Source organism: Haliotis rufescens, unplaced genomic scaffold, assembly GCF_023055435.1.
Source record: "Haliotis rufescens isolate VD_foot unplaced genomic scaffold, xgHalRufe1.0.p SCAF_124, whole genome shotgun sequence".
NCBI classification, from domain to species: Eukaryota; Metazoa; Mollusca; class Gastropoda; order Lepetellida; family Haliotidae; genus Haliotis; species Haliotis rufescens.
The window spans coordinates 611235-637380 of NW_025963807.1; the positions used below are offsets into that span (position 1 = coordinate 611235).

General features: G+C 40.3%; 1 long non-coding RNA gene across 1 annotated transcript; it reads left to right on the forward strand.

Annotated features, from left to right (window-relative positions):
- Positions 1–25609, forward strand: LOC125378550. Its single transcript, XR_007220285.1, has 6 exons — positions 1–1713; positions 3922–4071; positions 4208–4261; positions 4540–4622; positions 13437–13639; positions 23755–25609. It is a non-coding gene; the product is annotated as an uncharacterized LOC125378550 (long non-coding RNA).
- Positions 25610–26146: the final 537 nt, after the last annotated feature.

A 26146-nucleotide genomic window follows, 5' to 3' on the forward strand; every position in this document is an offset into this window, starting at 1 on the left:
TGTTTCTGCAGAAATTCTAGGCTGGTGATTCTCTTGCATTGACAATTTATATTCTACTCTCCAGTGTTACTGGTGCCCAAGAAGGATTCATCCAAATTCCTAATGATCCACAATCTCGCCTTCTTCAACGGGCATTACCTGGAACATCCTCATTACTTTCAACTGACTGCTCATGACCAAATTCAATGCCAACGATTTCCAGATCAGTCTCAACCTCAAAGACGCTTATCTTACCAGGGTTCTGCAGAAGATCAAAAACACACCAAATCTATCATTGATTTTGATTGCGCCTTGGTGGCCAGCACGAAATTGTTTCGTGGATCTCCGAGACCTTGCCAGTCACGACCCTCTCGAGCTAACCCAGTTGGCCACTTCTACTGGTGCATTCCCAGTCAGTTGCCGCACCCAGCTCCAGACATGTTTTGTCCTCACACTTGGTACATCTCCACTGGGCCCTAGGTGCCAAAGGCAACTCAGCCAGAACGGTGAAGGCTATTGCCTTAGCAATTTGATCTTCGACACATACTCTGTATGATGACAAGTGGTGTTCTTTTGAATCCTTCTGTAAAAAGACACAGAACCATATGTCGGCGTCACTGCAATTTATGGCCGAATTCTATCTCCGCAACAAACGTCACCTCAAGGGTAGTACCATAACATCTCTGGTTGCCCTCAATTCTGTGCTGGCAGTTCCTACAGATGGCAGAAAGACCAAGATCCTGGAATTTCATTCACTATTGTGGTTGTTTTTTCTGGAGGATCAACGTGCCAAGTTTTGTCCCCCAGCCTGGGATTTCAACATGGTATTGAAGTCGCTCCATACCGCTCCCTTTGAATCACTCAATTGTTCATTTTTCTTCAATGTTACCAAAAAGGCATGAGCTTGGCTTCAGATACGGCGGCTCAAGTCAGCGAGTTACATGCCCTTGACATTTCCTTAGTATGGTTCGAGTGCAGAGCTCATGGTCCTGTCCATCTTGGGCTGTGCTGAGATTTCATTGCTAAGAATCAACACCCAGGACAGCCGGACAGATCTTTCACCGTTCCTCCCTTATCATCGATAGTGGGTTCCGAGGAAGAGGGTGAACTACTTCTGTGCCCAGTTTGAGCCTCAAGGGTTTTTTCGTCCGTCGATCCAAGACAACGTGAATCTTGAAAATGACTGTTCATTCAGGTCTTGCCTCCATCCCATATGGAAGTTAGTTGTAACACTATTTCATTGTGGTTGCGCTCCATTATCCTGCAGGCTTACGATCTAGCCGGTATAGACACGTTTGGAGCCAACAACCCCCGTTGGATTCGAGCCCTTGCTTCTGTGGGAGGGTGTATGCCACACAACTGGTTGGTACAACAATTTCTGTAGCCAGGACCTCACATCTCCATCTTCCTTGTCAAGAACAGCAGTAAAAGCATTAAGGTAGTAATGCAGGATAAGTATCTTAATGTAAACAGTATTTACATTTTACTCAAATGAACACATGAATGAAACACACGTCGAATTAAAAAATTATGTATATATAAAGGCAGTGTGATTTGTATGTTTAGGTGGATCGATGTTCATGATGTCAATCACTGGATTGTCTCGTCCAGACTTGATTATTTACATACAGCCATCATATAGCTGGAGTATTGCTGAGGGCGGTGTTAAACAACAAACAATTAAACACCCAAACTTGGAGTTTGCACGGGTAGCATCTTGGGACCACACTGAAGGTGACAAACAAAAATGAAAATGTTATTTTCTATAATGATGTTCTCATTGTTTGTGTGCTTGTGAATGTTATATAAATAATCATTAAGCAATATAAGTACAGTTCTGGACATTCGATGTATGGTGAATGTATAAATTAAAGTTACTAACAACTTTATCTAATGTATTCTGTATGTAAAGAGAACAGATAAAACAAACAAACAACATAAAATAGAATTAATAGATGCATAAATTGGTGACAGATGTATTATAAATTAAAAAGGTAAGTGTACCCGCAAAAATCACTTTCGTATTTGAAACAAAACACAATTTTAGAATTAGTTAATATCAATGTTTGGAAATATATGCTCATTTTTCTCACAGTGAAAGTAGGAAGCTCACAATAAGTGTGAAAATGTTATGCTGTTATGAGGCCTTCGTTTTCAGAGCTAAACAGGCCTGTTATCCCCCTTAGATTGTGCCATAATTGGTGCCAATTTGGCTGGGATCCTGTCTAGTCTCAACGCAAATGATATTAAGTACCAGTTTATGGTGAGACATGGCATCCGATACATTGTCAGATTCCGAAGATCGAAGTTCCCTTCACCCATCAAAAAATCATAAAACCATACACTTATGAACCAAGACAAGGCAGTTTCGCGGTATTGAAACATTGAACGTGAAGTGGAAACAAGAGAAGACCCACATAACCAGTTTTGTCACCCGACTCGACATCTCCACAATCACCAGTAACACCGTGGTAAGAATAACACTTCGATATGTGTGTACCTATATGCTCATTATTATATTTTCAGAAGCGAAAACGTAATATTCTAAGAGAAATTTGTCACGCCTGGTAGCCTGCATGCTTCGTTAGCTGGCCTCATTACCCTGCCCCACCCTGTTACGAACCCTTTCGCCGGTATCGGCAGTGTCGTCAATCTAAGCTTGCTCTATCATATATTAGGTATAACTATGGCAACCACCTTTAGGCTACAATTCAAGGCTACTTGGCAATGTCAAGAAACAAATACGTTGTGACACCAAGATTAGACATGCATTGCCAGCTGATTGCAAGAGCTTTGAGTGACACGAAAATGGAGTACGTACCAGTATGTTTCTAAAGTCGATTGACCAGTGGAAACATACAGGGAAAAAGAGATTCTTTTTGATTTGACTTATATTTAATAGTCCTATATCACTGGTTATTGGTTTGTTCTGAGAACCATTCAAAGAAAATGCAATGCAGCTTGGCAGAGAAACTATTAGCAATCCAGCATTCGGCCAGACTTTTACAAAATGTTTGCAATGTTTACAAACTTTAAAAAATAGAAATGTTAAGAACATTGGGTTGTTTAATTGAGTTGACCAGCAATATGTAAAATGTTCACAAAAGCTCATTTACTGTCACTATCTAACATACTAGTGGTGAACTGGTGCCTTTTGATAGTTTGGGATTTAATTTTTTTTTATTTTTCGAGTTTCCATTTCAATGACTGATTTAGACTGAAAATGGGGGTAGTCCTCATTTCTGGAGCAGATCTTGAAAACCTTTCCATGTTTCTTCACCAAACTTGGCACATAATATCATCTCGCAGTATTGAATACATTTCCTTTCTTGTTGGTAAGTTCTGCATTGCTTGTGTGAATGTTCCTCCAAAGTGTCATGGACATGGTTGTTGCATTCACTGACTAACTTCATGCAGAAACACAAGTCATTATAAGTACAACAGTGTAACCGATCTTAACCCTACTCAATTGTATAAACACTGCCTCCTATCCTGTATATATTCTTGTCAACCATACTCTGTACTTCACTTGCTTGATAACAGTGTTAGAACCTACACCGAAATCATTGATCCTAATTGTAATAAAGAAGTTGTTCGTCCATATGTCTCATCCTTACTCATTACAAATTCAGTTACATATTCTATCATAAACTGCAGATGGCAAAACAACACCAGTAATAACTTTTTTTAGTGCTGCAATTAGGCCATTTACAAAAAGGCCCAGTGAACATAGTTCACAGGAGCTAATGCATTGCACACAACCTGACATGTCATATTGGCGGGGGATGTGAGTATTTCATGCTTGTTTTGAGTTGTCACTGAACATGCTTAATATGCTTCCTAATTCTGTCATATATGTTCTTAGAAATAATTAAATCATTGTGGTGATTAGGGTCAATCATGTAAATTAAGTTATATAATATATTAATAATAATGTTACAGGTGCACTTGTTACTGTGTGGGTATGCAGTCCGTGGCAGAGGAGTGCTGTCTGGATGTCCATCAGTAACAAGCTTGATACATGAACATCTGACTGCAACAGCTGCATCACCACTCACCTTGGCCTCCATGAGGTCTCCCCAAGCCAATACAGTACGTAGGCCTAATGCGATGATTTTGTTTACACCAGTGGACCGATTAAGATGAACCAGAGCTCAAATTTGATATGAAATATTCCCTGAAATCTTTGAATAAATTTTTTGCAAAATGAATGTAATGAATTTTCCAGGAATCAAATACTCAAGAAAAGTGGAAACCTTAGAACCCCACAATCAAGGAAAGGGTAAATCATATTATTCCACAATATTTCAATAAGTATTTAAACCAATAGTAGTAATAAACACACCATGTCAACATGAAAGAAAACCATTCAATGTTTTTGTTATCACTGAATTATTAATATGGTTTATTTAAGAGAAATCATGCTTATTTCATCATTATAAGTTGCTTCTTAAAAATGGATCCCTCCAGATTAAATGCCAAAAATACATATTTAAATGGTATGATATTTTTGTGATGTTTGGTTTTGTGAGACGAATAAATGCCACTTTTTCATTTCAGAATCTGTCTACACCTTGTAAATATTGTTCACTTTGGGGATTTGGAAGAATCAGAGGAAAGTTATTTCATCTTGAGTTGTCCAGGTGATTTGTGAATGATTTCCATCTGATGTATGTACTGTTTTTTCTATATGCTCACTAAAATAAACCTTTTTCATTGAATTCTTGTCTTATGGTCTCTGACAACAATCGGCTTTTGCTGTTTCTTTTCATAAGTTTCTGCAATAAAGGATGGCTGATGAGGGAGGTGTTGGCAACAACTGAGGCCAGGGGAAAGCTTCTGGAGAAAATAGCACAAGCACTGGCTAAATTGCTCAGTGGTAGATTGTCAGTGCATTGGTTGATTATTTCATGAAAATAAACATAATTTGCACACAATGAAAATGGATCTCAACATCAGGAATTTCTTCTGCCACCAGTGGGGCAGGATAATGCTCACCTTTTTGCAAACACCAGGTATCATCACAATATGATAGTGATTCATAAACATGTGTATGATATAGTCAGCATCATATAATTGACTCTGTTTTTGAAAGAGATTTCTTATGAATATGGAAAGGGTTTTGTTGCTTTTATTTTCTTTCATATGATCATTTAGGGACCTGAAAAATAAAACATTTTGTTTTTAATTTGTCTAAATATCATGTACACAGACTGAGTAATTGTAAAAGTAGGTGGTAATGGTCAACAGCTGTGTCAGGCATGTCATGCTTACTTTCAGCCTCACTGGGTGCCTGAATACAAATGTCATCAGTTTACAAAGTACTAATTGTATCAGATTTGTTCTTATGTATGTCATCCACACGATGCTTTTATATGTCATCCACACTACACTTTTACATCAAAAGACAATGACATTACAATATAGAATACAACAGATATACAAAATAGTTCAAAACAGAAATTCCTTGTATATAGTGTTTACATTGTGTGATTATTTATTGTCAAAATAGTATTTTATTACCTCATACTATGTTTCTGGTGTACACTGGGCAGCGACTGTACACCCATGATGTTCTGAGGCTCTTCCAGGTACCTGTAGCTTCTAGGCATCAGTGTCTGGTATGACTTGCTTCAACACTACAAATTTGAAAGATACAACATACAAACATGGACACTTCTGTCATCTATATCTTTCACTATCACAAAATAAAACATGGTAACATTATTAATTTCATATATCAATGTACAATAACTTGTACATGTGTGTAAATTGCATTAAAAATGAAATATGAGGACCAACCTTTTGATATTCTAGGGTGGTGGGTGGGCTGGGATTTTGTACAGAGACTGGATATTTTGTCAGCTACAAACCAGCAAAACTAGATATCTTTTTAAATAAAAAGTATATATAAACCTAAATACATTGTAAACAAAATAAACAACATGTTGCAACGATGTATTTTTGTGGCTTTTTGCGTCTGAAGCATAATAATTATACATGATTATTTAAAGAATGTCAATGAGTTTAAATCATATAAATTTTTTAACTTATCCTGCATTACTCCTTAATGCATTTACTGCTGTTTTCTGACAGAGATGAACTGTGTGAGATCCAGCTGCTGAAGAAAAGTTGTTCCAACCAGTAGAGGCAGCGCCCTCACACAGTCGGCGCGTGACCTGGAACTCATGACTTCACATCAAAACACATAACTGCTTTATCACCTCCACGGAAGGACGTACTTTGTATCCCTTGTGGAAAATAAAGCTTGTTGTTTCTATACTTTGCATGTTTCTGCATTCAGCGTATGCTGCTATATTGTTACCTGTTTATGGTCTGTTACCTTTGGGGTCTTCCCATTCGTAATTTGTAATGTTTATCGCCCGTTTGTGGCTTTAGTCACAGTAATTTACGGGCGTACTGTTGTCTTTTTCCGGCCATTTTTTCAATTCACCACATGACAACGTATTTTCATCTTCCACGTTTTGAATTCTTTATTTGGCTTGGGTAATGCACAAAATTTATTTATTTATATTTTGGCGTGCTTAAAGCTTTGCTTTTTCACTACCTCTTAGTGTAATTGTTCGCTCTCATAAACTTAGAATAAAAAGGTTTTTTTTGAGTTACATTATGCTTCCTGTACTTTGTGCTTTTGCCACATTGTTATGTTTTTGCTTAAAATGTTAATTTTTATATTTTTGTTTGTGCAATGATCAACATAGCCTTTCACCTATTATTAACATTAATGTCTACACAACAGATGTATATATTTGTCACCTACGTAAGTTTTTTCCCCTTTATTTCCAGTTGTCATTTATCATTCAGAATTGTCCGTGAACGATCACATTTCTTCTCTGTATCAAGTTATTGTTTTCTATTCCAGAATGCAATATTTTTTTCTACAGAGCATGCTCAGTACTATGGATGTGACGTCATTTTGTTTATCTATATTAACAAGAAGAGCCTCAGTGTCGTTTAGCTTGTTTCCATTGTTCTCTCAGCTCTCATTACGAATCACCGTCATCCAAGGAAATCTACAACAATCCTTTGCCATCCTGTCGTGTTATGCGGTATAACTGTTTGTATTTATCGTAACAATGGCTGACAGACGATCTAAAGCCAGATCTCAATCAACACGAAGGGTTAACCAGGATACGACCTCTGACCTGAATGAAAACAACAATGGGATGATGGTGGCAAAGCATCTAGCCCAGCTTCCTCTCACAGGAATGTAAACAGAAGCTCCCCATATTTGACAGCAGCTGATATTCAACAATGTCTGACAGACATGGGTGTCAATGTGCCCACTTCCTGGTCCAGACGGACATTAAGGCAGCTCTACAAAAAATCTGAGGGTGATGACGGGAACCTAGGATCTCTCAACCAGCCCACTACCACAGGTTGTTCGTGGCAAGAGTGGCAGCCTTTTCTGAGGAAGGCACCGGCATTAGGTGGGACATACCCGATCAGAGACTATGGACAAGAGTTTCATCTGGCCTCCGATCTCGTGCTTGTAATGTTTGCCATAGCATTACCCACAACACAGAATTGTGTCCCAATGTGGCAGACCCCAACAGATGACCACTTATAAGACCTTGGACTCATAACAACAACAGATCAATCAACAATCATCAGACCTACTCAAGGGGACGTCCACGTGTTATGAATCAGAGACGAGAAGTGTGTAACAATTTTAATGATTTTGGATGTACTCGGCACAACTGCCCATTCTTACATGTTTGTACGAAGTGTCAAGGCACTTCACATCGACAATCCAAATGCCATTGCCACGGCAGTAGCAAAGACAAGAACTGACTACCAGCCCCAGCGACGTCCCAATATCCATTACCACCAATCAATGTTACAAACTTGCAACTTGAACTTTCTTCTCATCCAGACAGGAATTTGTAAATTTTCTGATTCACGGCTTAGAGGATGTATTTTTCCCCATACTAAATTCTTTTCCCCAAGACACTGTTGAATGTAGAAACAACCTGTTGGCACGCAAGGCCCCAGATGTCGTCACTAAGGCAGTGGAAACAGAAGTCACAAGGGGTTATGTGATTGGACCCTTCGGGACACCACCATACAGCGTGTATAGAGTCCGTCCTCTAGGTGTCGCTGAAGGGAAATATTAAAAAAAGAAGAGACTCGTTCTGGACCTATTAGCACCTCATGACAGCGAGTCAGTCCCTAGTATCAATGAACTTATCGATAAAGAGACCTGCTCTCTCCAATATGTGACTATTGACCATGCAATTCGCATTATTAAAACCCAAGGGCAAACACCTTCAAGCAAATTCAGTTGAACCCTACCTGTTGGCCATATTTTGGATTCAAGTGGCTTGATGAGTATTATATCTATACCAGTCGTGCCTTTGGATCTTTGAAAAAGAAAGGGTACCAAGAGAGAACTGTTGTCACTATTGGGACATTTGAATTACACCTGCCGTGTTATTCTGCCTGGGAGGTCATTTGTGTCATACCTCATCCAACTCTCCACAACAGTGACTAATCACGTCAGCTTATCAAAGGAATGTCGGACCGATCTCACCATGTGGAACAAGTTCCTCACAAGCTGGAATGGCATTTCTCTTTTCCATGACAAGTTCAAGAGATTTCAAACCCTGGTTCCACAAGCAGACGTATCACCACATCAGTGCCCACCCAGCTCTCAGGTCATGTGGACTACTACCTCAATCACCTGTGGTCAGCAGCCATCAGCCAAGGTACCAGATCTGCCTACAATACTGGCTTTAACTGCTACATGAACTTCCTCCTGAAGTTTGGTCTTTTCTGCACCCTATCAAGATTCATATTGCCCCCAGATAACGAGAGCTATCTTCAGTATTTCATCGCTCATTGTTTTGGCGTTTGGCATGCTGCAACTGAAACATAACACAGCCAAATCATATCTAGCAGGCATAGCTTCACTTACCTGCAAGCTGGAGTGACAACTCTGTTTGACGAGGCCAGTTCTGGAGCCTTAAACAGACTGCAAGCCTTGATGAGGGGATACATGAAACTGACAGGCAACTTCTTACAGGAAACGCCTTCCTATCACCTATCCTTTATTAAGTAATATCGTGTACCAACTACATGCAGGTGTTTTTGGACCTTATGATGACTTTGTGATGGAATGTATGTGTGTGACAGCCTTCTTTGGCTTCCTTCGATGTGGAGAATTCACCTGCTCTACAAAGTTCGATCACCGAGTTCATATTAGTATGAGCGACACTGAATTTGATCATTATAAGAGAAAATGTGTCCTCATGCTGAAAGCTTCTAAGACCGATCCCTTCCGGAAAGGAGTATCCATTTCCCTGTTTGGCAACAGTACTGTTATTTGTCCATATACTTGCTTGAAGAGACTTCATCACATTCGCACACAGTGCCGAGCCAAGCCTTCAGATCCATTGTTTGTCAAATGCAACCTTGCACCCATCAGCAGAGTTTCTTTCCTGTCCTGGCTGAGCATAGCCTTAGCTAGGACAGGTCTTGATTCCAAAGAGTACTCTGGACATTCTTTCAGAATTGGTGCAGCTACTACGGCTGCCAGTGTGTGTATAGAAGACAACCTCATTAAGACTATGGGCTGTTGGAGTTCAGATTGTTTTACTCGATATATACGGACTCCAGAAGCCACTCTGAGCCAAGCCCAGAGATCGTTGTGTAGAATGTAGACTTGTCATTACTACGGACTCTCGTGTTACTGTGTTACTTTATGCAATCTGTTTATAGCCTACTAGCCCTTAAAGTATAGGAGTCAGCATTCCACTAATTTTTAGGATTATGTGTCATGCCTTTATGTTTGTGTACCATGGTGACTATCTTGTGTTTATACTTTGACTGTAGTCTACTCGATGCCGGACATTATGCTTATAACGCTGTGATGATCATGTGCAGGCTTAGGCCCGTATCCCTCGTACAGACTTTACAGGATTTACGTTGAGACCCTTCATCACACGGCTTCACAAGTCATTCCATGCCCTGCATACTGCATAGGAATGGCTTGTGGCCCACAGAGTACCTTTCTTCCAAATTTTCAGTCCAGGGCCGGCACGGTCTCAGGACTCGTTCATTACCCGTAGGGTAACTATCATTCACTCACTCAGGTTGGCACGGCCCTTACCTTTTCATTTATACCCGCAGGGTTTTTCATTCATACCCGCAGGGTATGTCCTTTTATGTAGCAACCAAGTAGAGGTGGAATTAAGACTGTTTCACCAGATACATCAGAACACCAGAAGAGACATTAAGGAAAGCCCAATGAGCATTATGCTATGAGTGACTCTTTCTTTCACTAGAGGCTTGACCAATGTGTGTGTTGTGACTTCCTGACACTGTTCAATATTGTTCTGTGACATTACCTGGATAATATAACTCATTGGACAGTGTTGGATTCAGTTTTTAATGTATTATATTCAACATTATCGTCTTATATCACTCATTTTATACTTTTCTTATCACTTTGGGGGCTCTCAGTTTTTACCTGGTTTTGGGCTTTGCAAGTTAATCATTCTGTAAACTATCATTATATGGCTTGCGGCCCCCAAAGTATTTTCATTTTCACTCATACCCCCAGGTTATCACCCTTTCTAATGACCCGCAGGGTCTCTAAATTACATTGCCTGCAGGGCAACCTGTGTTTTTTGGAAAGCGCATATTAATGTTCAATAAATCTTTTTTTACACTATGAATCATAAACAACTCTTATTCTTATATTTTTTTAAACTTTGAAGCGTGCAACGTTGATCGTGTTAGGTAGACAGAGCATGTGTACTGTTTTGTTTCTCATCTACCACCTACATCTCAACCTCGGTTAAACCGCTGATCATCTATAACGCTCATAAATTATTTGCACCCCGAAGGTAGCGTTGTAGTAGGGGATCACTGTACCAGTATTGGTTTGAAGATCCTCTTATTGATATTGTCGATCATTTCCTCATCTTGCTAAGTTCTATCCTGCGGTGGGATTGATAGCTTTGACAAAGCGTAAAATGAGATGCAAAGCAAATGAGGCCAAGGTCATTAGAGTGTATGGGTGTTTGCTTGTAGAGCTAATTGACTGGTGACCGCTTCCGGATTGTTAAAAAGTTGTGGTTGAAAAGGTTACCCTACTTCAAACTACGTTGTCATCATAGTACGATGTCCTATGCGAAACCACACAATGTATATTATACCCGATGGCATAACGTTGTGTCCTAAAAGTACTCATGGAAATGAAAAAAACCTCTTTTGATGGATTTAATAATCGACACAAAGCATAACGTAGATGTAAATACGAAATAACAAAACAACTGGAAAAGTACTAGTCTGGATTTGCTAGTTTTATCTCAGTGCTCCATACAAAATGTACTTTACAGGAGGTTATTTGTAGGCACTTTCAACATTCAAAAGTAAAACTAAGTCCAAATTGACATGTCAGAAACAGGCTATAGGCATTATGCAAATTAGCCTTGGAAAAAAAGTTCTCAAAACAACAACAAAAATAACAGCTATGTTTATGTACATAATAATAATGACATGTAAGTTGTTGTTTGAGAAGGGAATATGTTACTTTTACGTTCTGATATTTTGACGATGATTCACTATCCCACAATGCCACTCACAAATCACTAACCACTGACAAATCACATGCACATGGGTTTCAAGCACCTGTTTTCACCTGTCGTCAAGGTGTCATAGGTCATGGACATTCACCTTGATCTACTAACACCTAGTTATGCTCAGTTTCACAATAGTCTGTTTTGTTCATATTTTTACACACTTTTACATGTAAAAAGACATAAAAACCTTTGATACGCTGTATTTGTCCCAAGGCCCAATTAGTACTAACTGATTTATTTAAATATTTATATATTTTGTATATTAACTGCATTTATTTAAACTCTGAGATCGAAAAAACAGGTTTTTTTCATTTCCGTGAGTACTTTAGTAGCGTAAAGGGGTTTTCTCACTCATAGTGCAGTGATCCATCCCTAAAATCACAAGTTTGTCTTCTCACGTGAATGTGTGACAATCTTAGTGATTGAAGCATGTTTAGCACCAGCTTCCTCGTGTAAATCTCATGGTTATAAGACAAAGACAGGCTGGGGTAATCTGCGACCAACCATCCAACCATGGGATAAATGCATAGAGTGATGTAAGATAAGTTTAAAAAATTGTAAATTTTACAGTAAATTGTATATTTATAACAAGTATCCTTAGTCACACGAACTATGCCTGGTGCAAGACCTCATTGACAGGGTGTTCACCATGATGATGCAAGGGGTGTTTGGGCGAATGAAGCTTAGAAGCTGGCAACTTTGTTTTGGGACGTTTCCACACAAAGATCGGAAGAAGAAGGATGAGATTCATAGAGTGAGATAGGATAAGTATTATGAATATACAATTTACTGTAAAATTTACACTATCCTGGGGATATTATAAGATCTTTGTTTATGAGATTTAACCTGACTGGAGATAAATAGGATGACGTCACTGGAGGTTTATAAGTTGACAGCACATATGCTACTTGTTGAACAAAATTTTTGATGCCCTTTTTAACAAAACAAAGGTAGCCTCTTTTTGTTTGACCACGAGTGTGACGTCAAACATTATTTCAATGAAAGTATTTTGTTAGTTGTCCGAGAGTGGAGCGGGGATTTGTAGACTCACAGCTGACCATAGAGGTTCTCTCTGTAAATGGGAGTCTGGATCAGAAAAGGGTTAGAGTTAAGAGTTGATAAGAAGTACGATCAGACTCTTCTATGCATTACCTAGGTATGTGTTGTGCTTAAACAAGTCAGGCTACAGAAAATATCAGAGGACTTCTTGTGTGTAATAGTTAAGAATTCCATCAACAAAAAATCTGGCGTACTTTAAGAGAGCTACGACATCCTCGAAACCAAGGAGTTCAGAGAATCGGTGGCTCTAGGTAGAAGGGCATCGTACCCGACACCTAGGATTACATTATAACCAGTACATTTAGCTGTTCTTCAGGTGCTCCTCATCAGTCCACTAAATATCATCAACTAATTTCACTACCATTGACGAATGGAGGCTTTAGAACCATTATTCCTGTCTCTTCCATAAATTAGCACTTTTGATCGGGAATTCTAATACTTTTTACACCTATGATAGTATGAGGTATCTTTATTCAGAGGAAATGATTAAAGAAGATGTGTGTTGGTTTAAATATGATTTGTAACCAATCAGAAGTGCATTGGTAAAGTTTTCAAATCAATTGATTCATAGCTCCATGCAGTGACATGCATCAGCTGTTGTTATTAGTGAATTTATGAGGGGATATGATCACCACAGCTACCAGATTCTGTTTTGGTTTGATCAGTGCTGCTCGGTAAACCATGTACCATTAATGATCATTCAGTAATTGGAAAAACTCTTTGATTAGTTGCTATTGTCCCACTAAATTGCAAATTTCTTCCATGTGTCAAGGGTTTATTCTTTTACAGCAACTCCTCTACATGGCATAGTGGCTGTAACGACAATGGAAAAATATGAAAACCTTGGTTTAGTTGGAGAAGGGAGCTATGGAATGGTTCTTAAATGTCGTCACAAAGAAAGTGGGCAACTTGTTGCCATCAAGAAGTTCTTGGAAAGTGAAGATGATAAAATGGTGAAGAAGATTGCACTCAGAGAAGTGCGCATGTTAAAAGTAAGTATGGTACACGCTTGTGCTCCTAAGTAATGACCTAATCAGGTAAGGCTAACAAAAATATATTTTTGGTTCTCAGGCACCGCCACATCATCACAAAGTCCGCCGCACGTTTTGTTTTTGTCCATTTTAAATAAAAAGAAAAATCCTTAAATATTCCGCATCTCGAACACATGACGCCAACAGTGAAATGCTACTTTACTTACAAACAATGCGATCCAATATAACTTTAAGTTACTTCCCTTTTCATATGCACTGCTTTACTGCGCATCTCATGTGTTATGGTCATGGCGGCAAAAGGAGTTTGTGTGTTTGTTTTGCTGTTTGCAAATTTGGTCAATGAAAACATGAATTTTGCAATAAAACATTACTAGACATGATGATTTACAAATTCAATGGATATTTGTGTACTGTATGCAGGACAATGTTTCATACGGAGAGGTTAAAATTTACAATTACATGTGTATTTGTCTTTTAAAATAAGCGGGAAATCGATGCTAATTCATATACCCCCATATATAAAGCGAATCGGAATGAAAAAAAGCCGCCTGCCCGCACAATATTTTCAAAAGCTATTGCCTGAGAGCCAATTTTTTTTTTCAGCCTAAGCCATTTAGCAGCCCCATGTAAGGTCTTGTCAGAACTTGTCTCATACTTCTGCCACAATTTGTTTTTGAAACCATACAGTGCTTGGAAGTTTCAGGGATATCATATCAATTGTATACCCTTTATTGCAGTTAGAATTCTTTTTCTATACAGTTATCTGTCATTCTTTAGCATGAGTAAATTAAGAAGATCAGAGCCTGCAAAAACAATTAGAAGAATTTATTAATTGCAGGGCCCCGATAAAAAGACACCGTAAAAGTGGAGGTAAATTTTCTCAAAATTGCATTTTCCTGCAGATCATTAAGCTGTCCGCTTTGTATTTCCTCAATTTTGAGCTGCTGCAATTTGTTTTCTCAACCAGGTACTTATGACAGTATTTGTTTTTGGAATTTGACAAGAACTTGTATCTTAGTCCAGGGTCTCTATCCCACATCAACTTTTGGGTGACATTCATATAAGCTACGGGTCACTGGCGGTCAAAGTATGAAACATGGTTCAAATTTCACAAAATTTTGTTTTGATTCATGAAAAATCAAAGCATTGTCATTCACTCATCGAATAACTTATAGTTTTATAAAGTAAGTACTGGAAGTGTGATATGGTGATTTCATATGTGTAAGCACTGACAAAAGTTTTCATGGAATTACTGATCCCCAGGTTCACAATCTTACTGTCGCATATACATCAGGTGGAAATGGTTAAAGAATCACAATGTACACAACAAGACGGAACAACTTTCCTATGATTCTTCCCCAATTTCTGCCAAATCCAGGTTGTGAACAACTTGTATGCCAGGGGTCGATAGATTCTGAAATGTAAAATGCAGATAGATCCATATAGATGAAGCAACTTCATATACTATATACATATACAACTATATACATACATTTGACATAGGTTTTGAGAACTTTTAAAAATATATGTAATGCTACCATGTTGATAATTCAATAATGAAAAATAACTGTTTTCAAATTTTATCACATTGACATGGTCACTGTTGGTTTGCATACAAATTGAAATACAGTGGACTCATTTCAATATCAATAATGTACTCAAATAACCTTACAAGTTGTTCAAATAACCTGTCCTGTCAATATATATTGGTGGTTCTAGAGATTTTTTTCACTTGTCAGAATTGTTCTTTTACACGACAGATTGGCAACAATTTGAAAGATTGTCTTGAATAAAACAACTGAAGATTTATATTATTGATGAGTGATGATTCAAGTGTTCCTAAAAAAATTGTAATTGGATATTACATAAATCTGCAGGAATGTACTTTTTGAACATGTGTGTTTTAATTACAGATCCATTGTTGTCTGGAAATAAACCAAAAATGAATGATAAATGAAATGAAACTGATTTCAAACACTAAACACATCATTATAGTCGTCTGTTTCAAATCGGGCCAAAATAGCCAAGGAAGAAGATCACTCCAAAGACGAGTAAGAGGAAATCTAGACTTTGTTCAGCTTCAGACAATCCATACCCCGCAACCAGACCAGACGCTTTGGTTCACTCAGATGCAGATCCATGTTGCATGTGTAGATCATGTCAGTCATTGTCAAATCAGTCTCATATTGGGAGCCATAATGGAAGGTTTTCGGGTTCAGGGCGTCATGACTGCATGAGTCTGGGACCTGTGACTCAGCTGATGTTTGGAAGGCCATGTTTAACCGGACATGGACCCAGGGGAGAGTGAGGGATACTTCTACTCCAATGGTTCGTCAGCCATGAACCTAGATGAGAGGCAACCAAGTGATTATGAACCAGGACACTTGTTTCCTGAACTTATTGAGGAACTCTTACCGTCTCATGCCAGATTTTTAAAACTCAACATGCCAACTGATTAGCAGATTTCAAATTTTTAAACTTATCCTATCTCAATCTATGCATTTCTTCTTATTCTTCGATCCTGGTGTGGAAACATCCTTAAACAAAGTTTCCAGCTTCAAAAACACAATCACCCCAACACATCCCATACATCACAAGTCACCTCTGTGATCATGGGTCACACACCACTGTAATCCCATGCGACACGACCCCTGTGATCAGATCACCTGACATATCCAGCAGCCTCATTCTCAATTCTATGGCCTGTTGTCAAGACCTCTCTTGAACAGAGAATTGTTTATTTTGCTTTTTTTAACAAGTTAAATCCAAGAAAACGACGTATTTGTTGTGATTGTCATGGGGTATATGAGATTGCAACACTGAACAGTGTGCTAACTTGTCTGAATCGGATTTCAAAATTTACCTTCACAAGTGTTCTAAACGGTCGGCTGATCGTTGGTTCAAGGCATCTAAGGATTCCGAGCACAGTCTTTCCTCCGCGAAGAAACACAAGCGACTTGTGTTATCTCATGTGACTGTGCCTTCATCTTCTTGCAAGAAAAAAGGAAATAAATCTACTAAATCGGCAACAGTTACATCGCTTTCTGTTGAGGAAGATTTGCTATCGTTTTTGAATGCTGACGTTCCCGCCTTTGAACGGACAAAGGAATATGGGCCTCTTCCGAGCAACGGACATGGTGACATCTTCTGTTGTGGAGAAGATAGTTGATAGGAGGGGAAGTGTGCAACGGATAGTCAACATGAGCTAAATCCTTATCCTCCACAATAGCAAAAAATGTAGAACGCTTGGAGCGATATTGTGGATGTGGCCATCCAAATCTGGGGCCAATGAAATGCAGGACATACCATAGGTTCCAGTGTCTGAGTAGATGAAACGAAGGGGTTGTAACTTGCCCCTACGGCGGCGGAAGGAAGCAAAAGATCCAGATTCGGAACGGAATCTAGATCCCTGACGACGTTGATCCCAAGGAGACCGAGGATGAACCAGAGAAGCACGATGATCTGATGTGATATGATGGTCTCCAGCACTATAGTCCTGATAATTACAAGTAGAAGAGGCAGAACATGGATGGGTCCGGGAGCTACGACGAACATCACCCCTCCGATGTTCCCTTGAATGTCGTCGATCTAAAGAGCAGTGGAAGAATGATGATATTGTGATTGATGATGATCTGTGTGTCAGGCAGTTGAACTCGTACGAACGGTCTATTTCACGATCGGATGACATATCAATGTATCGATGTATCGATGTATCGATGTGTTGATCTGTTGAGATAGCGTTGATGAACAGGAGAGTACCAATAATGGATAAGCACAGTGATCTGACGAGCCGCCGGTCCATTGACCAGTTGATCTGTCGATCCCTTGATAGCTCACGATACAATGAAGGATGACGATACTGTATTGGAAGCTCCGTCGTCTGTCAGTGAACACTGGTTCCTCTTTTTAGATTTTCGTTCACATGGGCTATCGCCATTTTAAGGCACCCCTCTGCTGGCTGTTTAGACTTTCCCAATGTTTGGTCAAGGGAGACACCCATCTTCAAAATATGGGGGGAAGGCTCAGAGGACAGTACAGTCCGGTGGTCAGTTGAAAGCGGGATGACTGTAGGAGACAGTGAGCTGTCACATGCAAGTAGCGTGGTCCGTTCAAAGGCGGGAACGTCAGCATTCAAAAACGATAGCAAATCTTCCTCAACAGAAAGCGATGTAACTGTTGCCGATTTAGTAGATTTATTTCCTTTTTTCTTGCAAGAAGATGAAGGCACAGTCACATGAGATAACACAAGTCGCTTGTGTTTCTTCGCGGAGGAAAGACTGTGCTCGGAATCCTTAGACGCCTTGAACCAACGATCAGCCGACCGTTTAGAACACTTGTGAAGGTAAATTTTGAAATCCGATTCAGACAAGTTAGCACACTGTTCAGTGTTGCAATCTCATATACCTCATGACAATCACAACAAATACGTCGTTTTCTTGGATTTAACTTGTTAAAAAAAGCAAAATGAACAATTCTTTGTTCAAGAGAGGTCTTGACAACAGGCCATAGAATTGAGAATGAGGCTGCTGGATATGTCAGGTGATCTGATCACAGGGGTCGTGTCGCATGGGATTACAGTGGTGTGTGACCCATGATCACAGAGGTGACTTGTGATGTATGGGATGTGTTGGGGTGATTGTGTTTTTGAAGCTGGAAACTTTGTTTAAGGATGTTTCCACACCAGGATCGAAGAATAAGAAGAAATGCATAGATTGAGATAGGATAAGTTTAAAAATTTGAAATCTGCTAATCAGTTGGCATGTTGAGTTTTAAAAATCTGGCATGAGACGGTAAGAGTTCCTCAATAAGTTCAGGAAACAAGTGTCCTGGTTCATAATCACTTGGTTGCCTCTCATCTAGGTTCATGGCTGACGAACCATTGGAGTAGAAGTATCCCTCACTCTCCCCTGGGTCCATGTCCGGTTAAACATGGCCTTCCAAACATCAGCTGAGTCACAGGTCCCAGACTCATGCAGTCATGACGCCCTGAACCCGAAAACCTTCCATTATGGCTCCCAATATGAGACTGATTTGACAATGACTGACATGATCTACACATGCAACATGGATCTGCATCTGAGTGAACCAAAGCGTCTGGTCTGGTTGCGGGGTATGGATTGTCTGAAGCTGAACAAAGTCTAGATTTCCTCTTACTCGTCTTTGGAGTGATCTTCTTCCTTGGCTATTTTGGCCCGATTTGAAACAGACGACTATAATGATGTGTTTAGTGTTTGAAATCAGTTTCATTTCATTTATCATTCGTTTTTGGTTTATTTCCAGACAACAATGGATCTGTAATTAAAACACACATGTTCAAAAAGTACATTCCTGCAGATTTATGTAATATCCAATTACAAACCATTCCTTTGTCCACGACAACTTTCAGACTGTAATGTACCTCTTGTCCCATTGTATGGGTTCCCTTACTACCTTATGTAGCCGCGGTATACTCCAGTAGTGCCCTTGGGAGGACCATTTTAAGGCAGGATTGTATCAACTCCCTTGGTCTTCTCCCTTCCTGTTCGCCAATACGATTCACACTGTCGCGCAGGACGTCGCTAAGGACACCCAGCTGCAAGTTTCCGTTGACCTCCTCAAACTCCATATTGAGGATCAGCAGCTCCTTCATTGTCAATCTCAGTACGTCCCAGCCCAGAAGGAAGTGCGTGAGGCCTTCAGCAATTGATGTGGTTCCTTTTGTGGCAAGGGCTTTCGTGGATGTGGCAACCGTGGGACCAGATCCACCTCTTCAAGGACTGTGTCCTTCACTACTGGATTGCCCTCGGGTGAGTCAACCAAGCTGGTTGACTTTTCCTACAATTGACTTGGCTCAGAATTGGCACGACTGGGTCCTTCCGCCCTCAGCCACCCCGCTGTTCCACTCCTGTAGGTGGAAGACTTTTTTTGCAGCCAACTGGACTCTGCTGGATGACCCCTTTGTGACAAAGATTTTTACCGATGGGTACAGACCCCTGTTAATGTCTCCACCTCCGGTCACTCTTTATCCAAGGTCTACGCTGCCTGTCAGATGGTTGTGAAACATACAATAGAATGTCTTGGTCCCGCCCTTTCTGTTCCAAGGACAGTGGCAAGATGTGGTTGATCTTCAACATGAAGGACTTCAACTCTCAATACCTGGAGCCTCCGCCACACTTCCGCATGATTTCCGTCTCCTTACTACACACAATCATTCATCCAGGCAACTTCATGGTCAGCCTCGACCTTCAGGACGCCTATCTCTTTGCCCCCATTCACCGCAATCATTGTCGATACCTTCGCTTGTGCTCTCGTTTGGAATTTCTATGGCCCCATGGTTATTCACACGTCTCATGAAACCAGTCACTCGGTTCCTGCATTGCCGAGGCATTGTTTTCGAGGCTCACATAGACGACTGTATCCAGGCTCATGCCATCTCAGCAATGCTGGTGACACATCTAGAATTTACAAGGAAGCAACTTCATCAACTAGGCTGGTTGATCAATGTGTCCAAGTCGGAGATGACTCAGTGTCTCCAATTTATCGGTGCCCTTTTCAACACTCAGGGGGGAAAGGTGTTTGTTCCCCCAGACAGGTGGGCAAAGATACAGTGATATGTACCATTGGCTCTCAGACAGCTGTTACTTCTCCGGCAGTGGCAAGAACTCCTTGGACTTTTGATGTCAGCACATGCCCTCTCCTTGCAGGGTCAATTACACCTATGACCACTTCATTGCCATCCCGCCCTTCCTCATGAAGGATGACTGTGAGATCCAGATTTGCCTCCTGTTGACCCTCCACCATCACCTTCCGTAGTGGCTTCAACGGAGTCTCCTTGCTGCCCTTTGCACAGGAATACCACCTCCTCGTTGACGCCTCCACAGTCGGTTGGGGCGCTCACCTTTACAATCAACATACTGCGGGACGTTGGTCAAGTGCCGACAGGAGCTTACATATCAACAATCTAGAGTTCAAAGCTGTCATTCTCGCCATCACTCATTGGGCGGATCTTCTTCAATCATCACCAGTCATAATCCAATCAGACAATGCGTCCGTCGTCTGGTACATCAACAAGATGGGGTCAACCAAATCTGCCTCCCCCCTCAGAACGACATTCCAGTTCTTCACCCTCGTTGACTCCCTTCACATCCAGGTTAGGGCCAGACAAATTCCAGGGATCCAGAATGTGAGAGTGGATGCATTATCCTGCCCCAATTAACAATCCCCGACAGAATGGCGACTCCACCCTCAAGTCTTTCGCTGGATCTGCCACCTTTTTTTAACTCCAGGCCTTGGCCTATTTGCAACACGCTTTAAAAACCAGTTGCCGAGATTCATATCTCCCATACCAGTCTCCCGCTGACTCATATCCTCTGACTGGCCTCCTTCCTCGGATCCTGCAGAAGGTGATGACCACCAAATATCCTCAACTTCTTTTGTTAGCGCCATTTTGCCCAGTGAGAAGTTGGTTCACCGAAAAAAAGTTCACATGATATGAACATTTTTGTGTGAAAATGATCGTGTAAACTTTTGCCGGAACTACATTCCGGGGTTTGCCCCAATTCTTGATAGGTGTTTACGATCAACTCGTTTTTCTAGTTTCTTTTTAATCCCTGCATTTATCAGCAATATAATTCATTGAGTATTTTTACCTTGTCTTTCATTTCATCTGACTTATAAATAAATAAATGCTTTGGTTCTGGTGTTTGATGCCTTGTCTTTCATTTCACCTGACTTATAAAAAAGTAAATGCTTTGATTCTGGTGTTTGATGTTGTCTAGCTACTACATGAAACAAAATGGATTGTCTTTACGGTGATTTGGATATGGAATGGCTATCTTTCAATGCTAATAATGCAAGTGAAGAAAGTTAAACCTGTAAAATTACCGAGGTGAACAAAATTGATTTATTGAGCGATATTGACTTTGATGCCTTATTTTCAGAAATGACAGGAATCTAGCAACAATGAGTGAGTGAGTGAGTTGAGTTTAATGCCCCTTTTAACAGTATTCCAGTTATATCACGGCGTGCTAGCAACAATGAAAACAATGTCATACCCTACTCAGATGTGGCCACTGAAACAGAGCAAAAGCGACTGCTCCTGATCAATCCCAAACTAAAACCTGATTCAATATCGTATCAAGAGAAAAAAATAGAAGATTTTGAGAAACCATAAAACATAAAAAGGTAAGGAAAGAAACTTAATAAAACTTGCCTACCTGTTTTACCGTTTGCTCATCGGAGAAGAGGAAATATCCGTAGACGGAATACGAAATCTACTATTCCGGTTTCTGAGTTGGCCGAAATTCTCTGTGCATTCTAGGCCGAGAAGCGGTGGCACATGAGGAGTGATGGGGCACAGTAATGAAGCTGGCATCAGGTCATACAGTAGGTCCATCTCAGGTGACAAGAAACACTAGCTAAGCAAAGTATAACAGCACACGCGACACATCCCAAACTCTAAAAATAACACGCCCTGACGTTAAAAATTAACACAAAACACACAAGTTTCAGAGAACTCGGTTCAGTCCCCACCAGTCCATTCCGCATCATCCGAATTGGTTTGCGATTATCCAAACACAAGGAACACATTCATAAATCGGTGATATTTCCAATTTGCTAGTGCCATGAGAGGGTTCACACGTCAGGGTGTTTTCCATAACTGCTCCATAAACATCATTTTCAACAGCAGTAAGTATAAATTTCATCCTCATGCTCCAGTTCTACTCGAAATATGTAAATATTAATCCGCACTTGAAGGTTGACCTCGCCTCGGTGCATCGAGGTCATGTTTATGTTTTTGTTCACCTTCCTGTAACCTATTTTCAAGATTTGATTCATCCCAAATATTGTTTGTAAATTTGATACAATGTAATTCTTTTCTGTGGAAGACAAACATGTTTTTATTGTAAATGTAGGGATATGCCCTTGTGATGTGCTTCATTCCGATTCACCTTATGGACAGGGGTATATGTGATATTCTTTAAGGATGATTTGTAGCACTTGAACTAGCCCTAGGCTGTTGCTGCCTCCGTCGAATAAATAATGAAGAACGACATTCTGTGTTCCGTCTTGTATTTATTGTCATACAAACATGGGTGGTACATCCGGTAAAACAAGGGGTCCCGACGGCTAGGTCGCCAAGGGAGAGTACTCTAATACGTTATACACCATCACAGCCGCTAATGGCATAATGCAGTATGATAACAGTACAGTATATAAATTAGCATTGATTTTTAAGGCTTGTACAGGGGGGTTGCCTTATAGGCAGGATTGCTTTATAGAAGGCGATATATGGTAAGACAAAAAGTGTACACTTCCTCTTTGAGCTGGCTAGAGATACGAGACTTTCTGTGTTAAAGCTGTGTTGTATTGGCTATGTGTTTTCCCAAAAGGGATGTTGTTGACCAGAAGTATCATAACTTTGTTATTAAGGTAGCTAGAAGCATTATGTTTAGGATGGGGAAAGTTTGAGGCATTTGGGAAATGGCCTTGATTGGACTGTTTCTGCTTTGCATGTAATGCAAACACATTTCTGGTTGCATGTGATATCCTCCATGTTGCCCTGGCCGAGGACTGCATTTGTAGTCTTTGGTGCTCACTTTGTGGGTTCAAATCCGCCTGGCGACACGTTTTCTTTGAGAAAATTGTTTTGTAATCAAGGTGAATGTAAGGTGTAAAATAGTAGTTCCGTCATAGCCAAGTGGTGTTAAACTTACAATTTAGGTAGTTAATGCCTGGTCAAAGATAAAGTAGCCATGGTTTACAAGTTTGTTTTTAAGGTAGCTACAGGCATGGAACTCTCTAGATAACACTTGTACTGCACTCAGCTTAACTTTCTGAAAATGGAAGTGATGTAATGAAATCAGAAGTGTTTATAACTTAGTTATAAGGTAACTTGAGGGTAGCAATTATATTGCAATGGACATGCTGGATCATTGTAAGGCATTAGGCATCAAAGATTAATACAGATCAATATTGGTTTGGTCGACTGTCACCTGATTTGATTTGATTTGATTTGATAAATGAACATTTATAAAAGTAAATATTTATGTCTTGTTTGCTATCAAGAAGGAAGAACTATTGTTCAATCTGATCTGTACGTGTTCTGCAGAAGACATTTATGTTTGTATTTTCAGCAACTTCGCCATGATCATCTAGTGAATCTTATAGAAGTGTTCCGGAGAAAGAAAAGACTCTACCTTGTTTTTGAATTTGTTGATCATACAGTTCTTGATGAACTGGAAAAATGCCCAAATGGACTTGATGAAAATACTGTTCGCAAAATTTTATTCCAAGTTCTGAAAGGAATCGAATTTTGCCACACACATAATGTAAGTATAGAAAGAACATTTTGTAGGTACATTAGAACATATTTTTAGCTCACCAGACTGAAAGTCAAGTGAGCTTATGTTGTGTGAACTGTTCATCATTGTGGTTGTCTGTCCGTTGTAATTCCCTTGGTTTGAAAAACAGATATAGCAATCATATCTGTTCATCCATCTGTCTGTCCGCCGTCTGTTGTCTGTTTCCAGAGCAGAACTCCTGAACTGTCGAATATGTCTTGTTTCAACTTGCTGTACAGATCAGTCTGGTGGTGAACAAGTGCCTTTTTATATATTTCAGATTTTTATTTTTTATAACTTTTTATTATATCCGGCATTACTACCTTAATGCTTCTACTGCTGTTCTTTTGTCTTAGGAGGCGAAGCTGTGAGAGGTCCTGGCTACAGAAATTGATGTACCCACCAGTTGTGTGGCTTCCTTCCTCTTACAGCTACCATGTGACCAGAAGTGGCGAGCTCATGTATAATCACATCACTAGTCATCGGACTGACAAACCAGAATGGATCCTTTGCCTATCACGTTGACAATCCCTAAGTACAGTGCAATCATCACTAATGGAGCAGTGCCTCTCCTCCCCACCATCATCTATTGCTTTCACGCCCACTGTGTCCCCATCTACGATCACCTCTTTGTCCCTGACACGTCCAGTGTTGCTGCCTCACATGCCTCCGGGTTTTGGCCCATTCCCTACACTGTATTTGGATTCGCCTGGGTTCATTGTATGCAATCCATGTACCTGTCATCTGTGGCTTAGGCTTCCAGATCCAGATCCTCTCACTCCAGATGTGGGTTCCATAGTCGTTCCCTGCTTCGTCGACAGTACAACTATCATTCTGACTCTTCGACGAGCTCAGTTGGCTTGTCCTTCGAGGTGACGGTGCTTAGACATGCACCTGGGACTTAACCAAGTGCCAGATTGAGTGGTGGACTGAGTGACGCGGTTGCTCCCTCCCTGGGTCCAAGTGTGGATAATAGGGAAACAAATTGGTTTTCATCTACATCCATCCGGATCCCATGCTCACAGATTTGATATCGGCTTTGGATGATATTTCTCCAAACTGTCCCTCACTCCGGCTTATAAGGTGCGTTCGAAGCCGCAGACAATGCTCATACTCTGGACGATCATTAACATCACATGACAGGTTCTTCTAGGCCGACCCATCTGCGTATGCCCCATACTCGGCTCACATTTGTTGAGGCGGAAATTCAGCGGTCACTCAAGCCCTTATCTGTCTTGGACTCATCTGCCAGAGTCATTGATCAGGATCTTACAGAGGACAATCCTAATAGAGTTGTTCATTTACGGACTATAATGTCATTTAAAAAACGTCAAATCAACCATCTACGTAATCATCTCTGGGTGGCCTTGGGGGAGATTACCACCACCTTGTACCTCGGTTATCTCACCGAGTCATGTGGTTATACGAGACCTCGGCACCTGGAGAGGAAGGAAGCCACACAACTGGTGGGTACAACAATTTCCGTCTCCTGAGTCAAAAGAACAGCAGTTGTTACTAATTTCTCTTGGTTGGACTTACCGTATTCAACATAATAAATGCTCAGGACTCTCTCAAAATTAGAAATAGGGGGCTCTTATTAGAATATAATTTGGTGAGAAAAAAAGAGAGTTGAAAGATTTAAATTTCATGGTTTATGCTGACAGCCTGAAATGATACAAAAGAAAAATCTGTGTGTATTATACACGACAGATATATTTTCAAGAATTTAATTGCCCACAATTAAGGGTGCATATAAAATTGGGATTGTTCACTAGCCAATATATTAGCAAATATCACCGTGGGCGATTATTAGAGCGGGGTGCTTATTATGTCGAATACGGTATACTGAAAATGAGGGTAGTGGTCGTTTCCGGAGCAGAACTTATTCTGGATGAAACTTGATACACAGATCAGACTAGTGGTGAATTTATGCCTTTTGATGATTTGATATATTGATATTTTCTTTACTTGACTGAAGGTAGCCAATAGACTTCTTTTAATATTTATGCATGACCCCAAGGTCAAACTCCAAAATGAGGTTTTACCCGCATGGCGGCAAAGCAAACACTCGGAAGTGATTTATCGCTTGTCTCGCATGTGTCGTTCAGCTTCGTCGAGAATTTTGTTCAAAGCCAATCTAAGAGCGTACTGAGTTCCCAGTTCCCAAGAGATTCCAGTATAACAG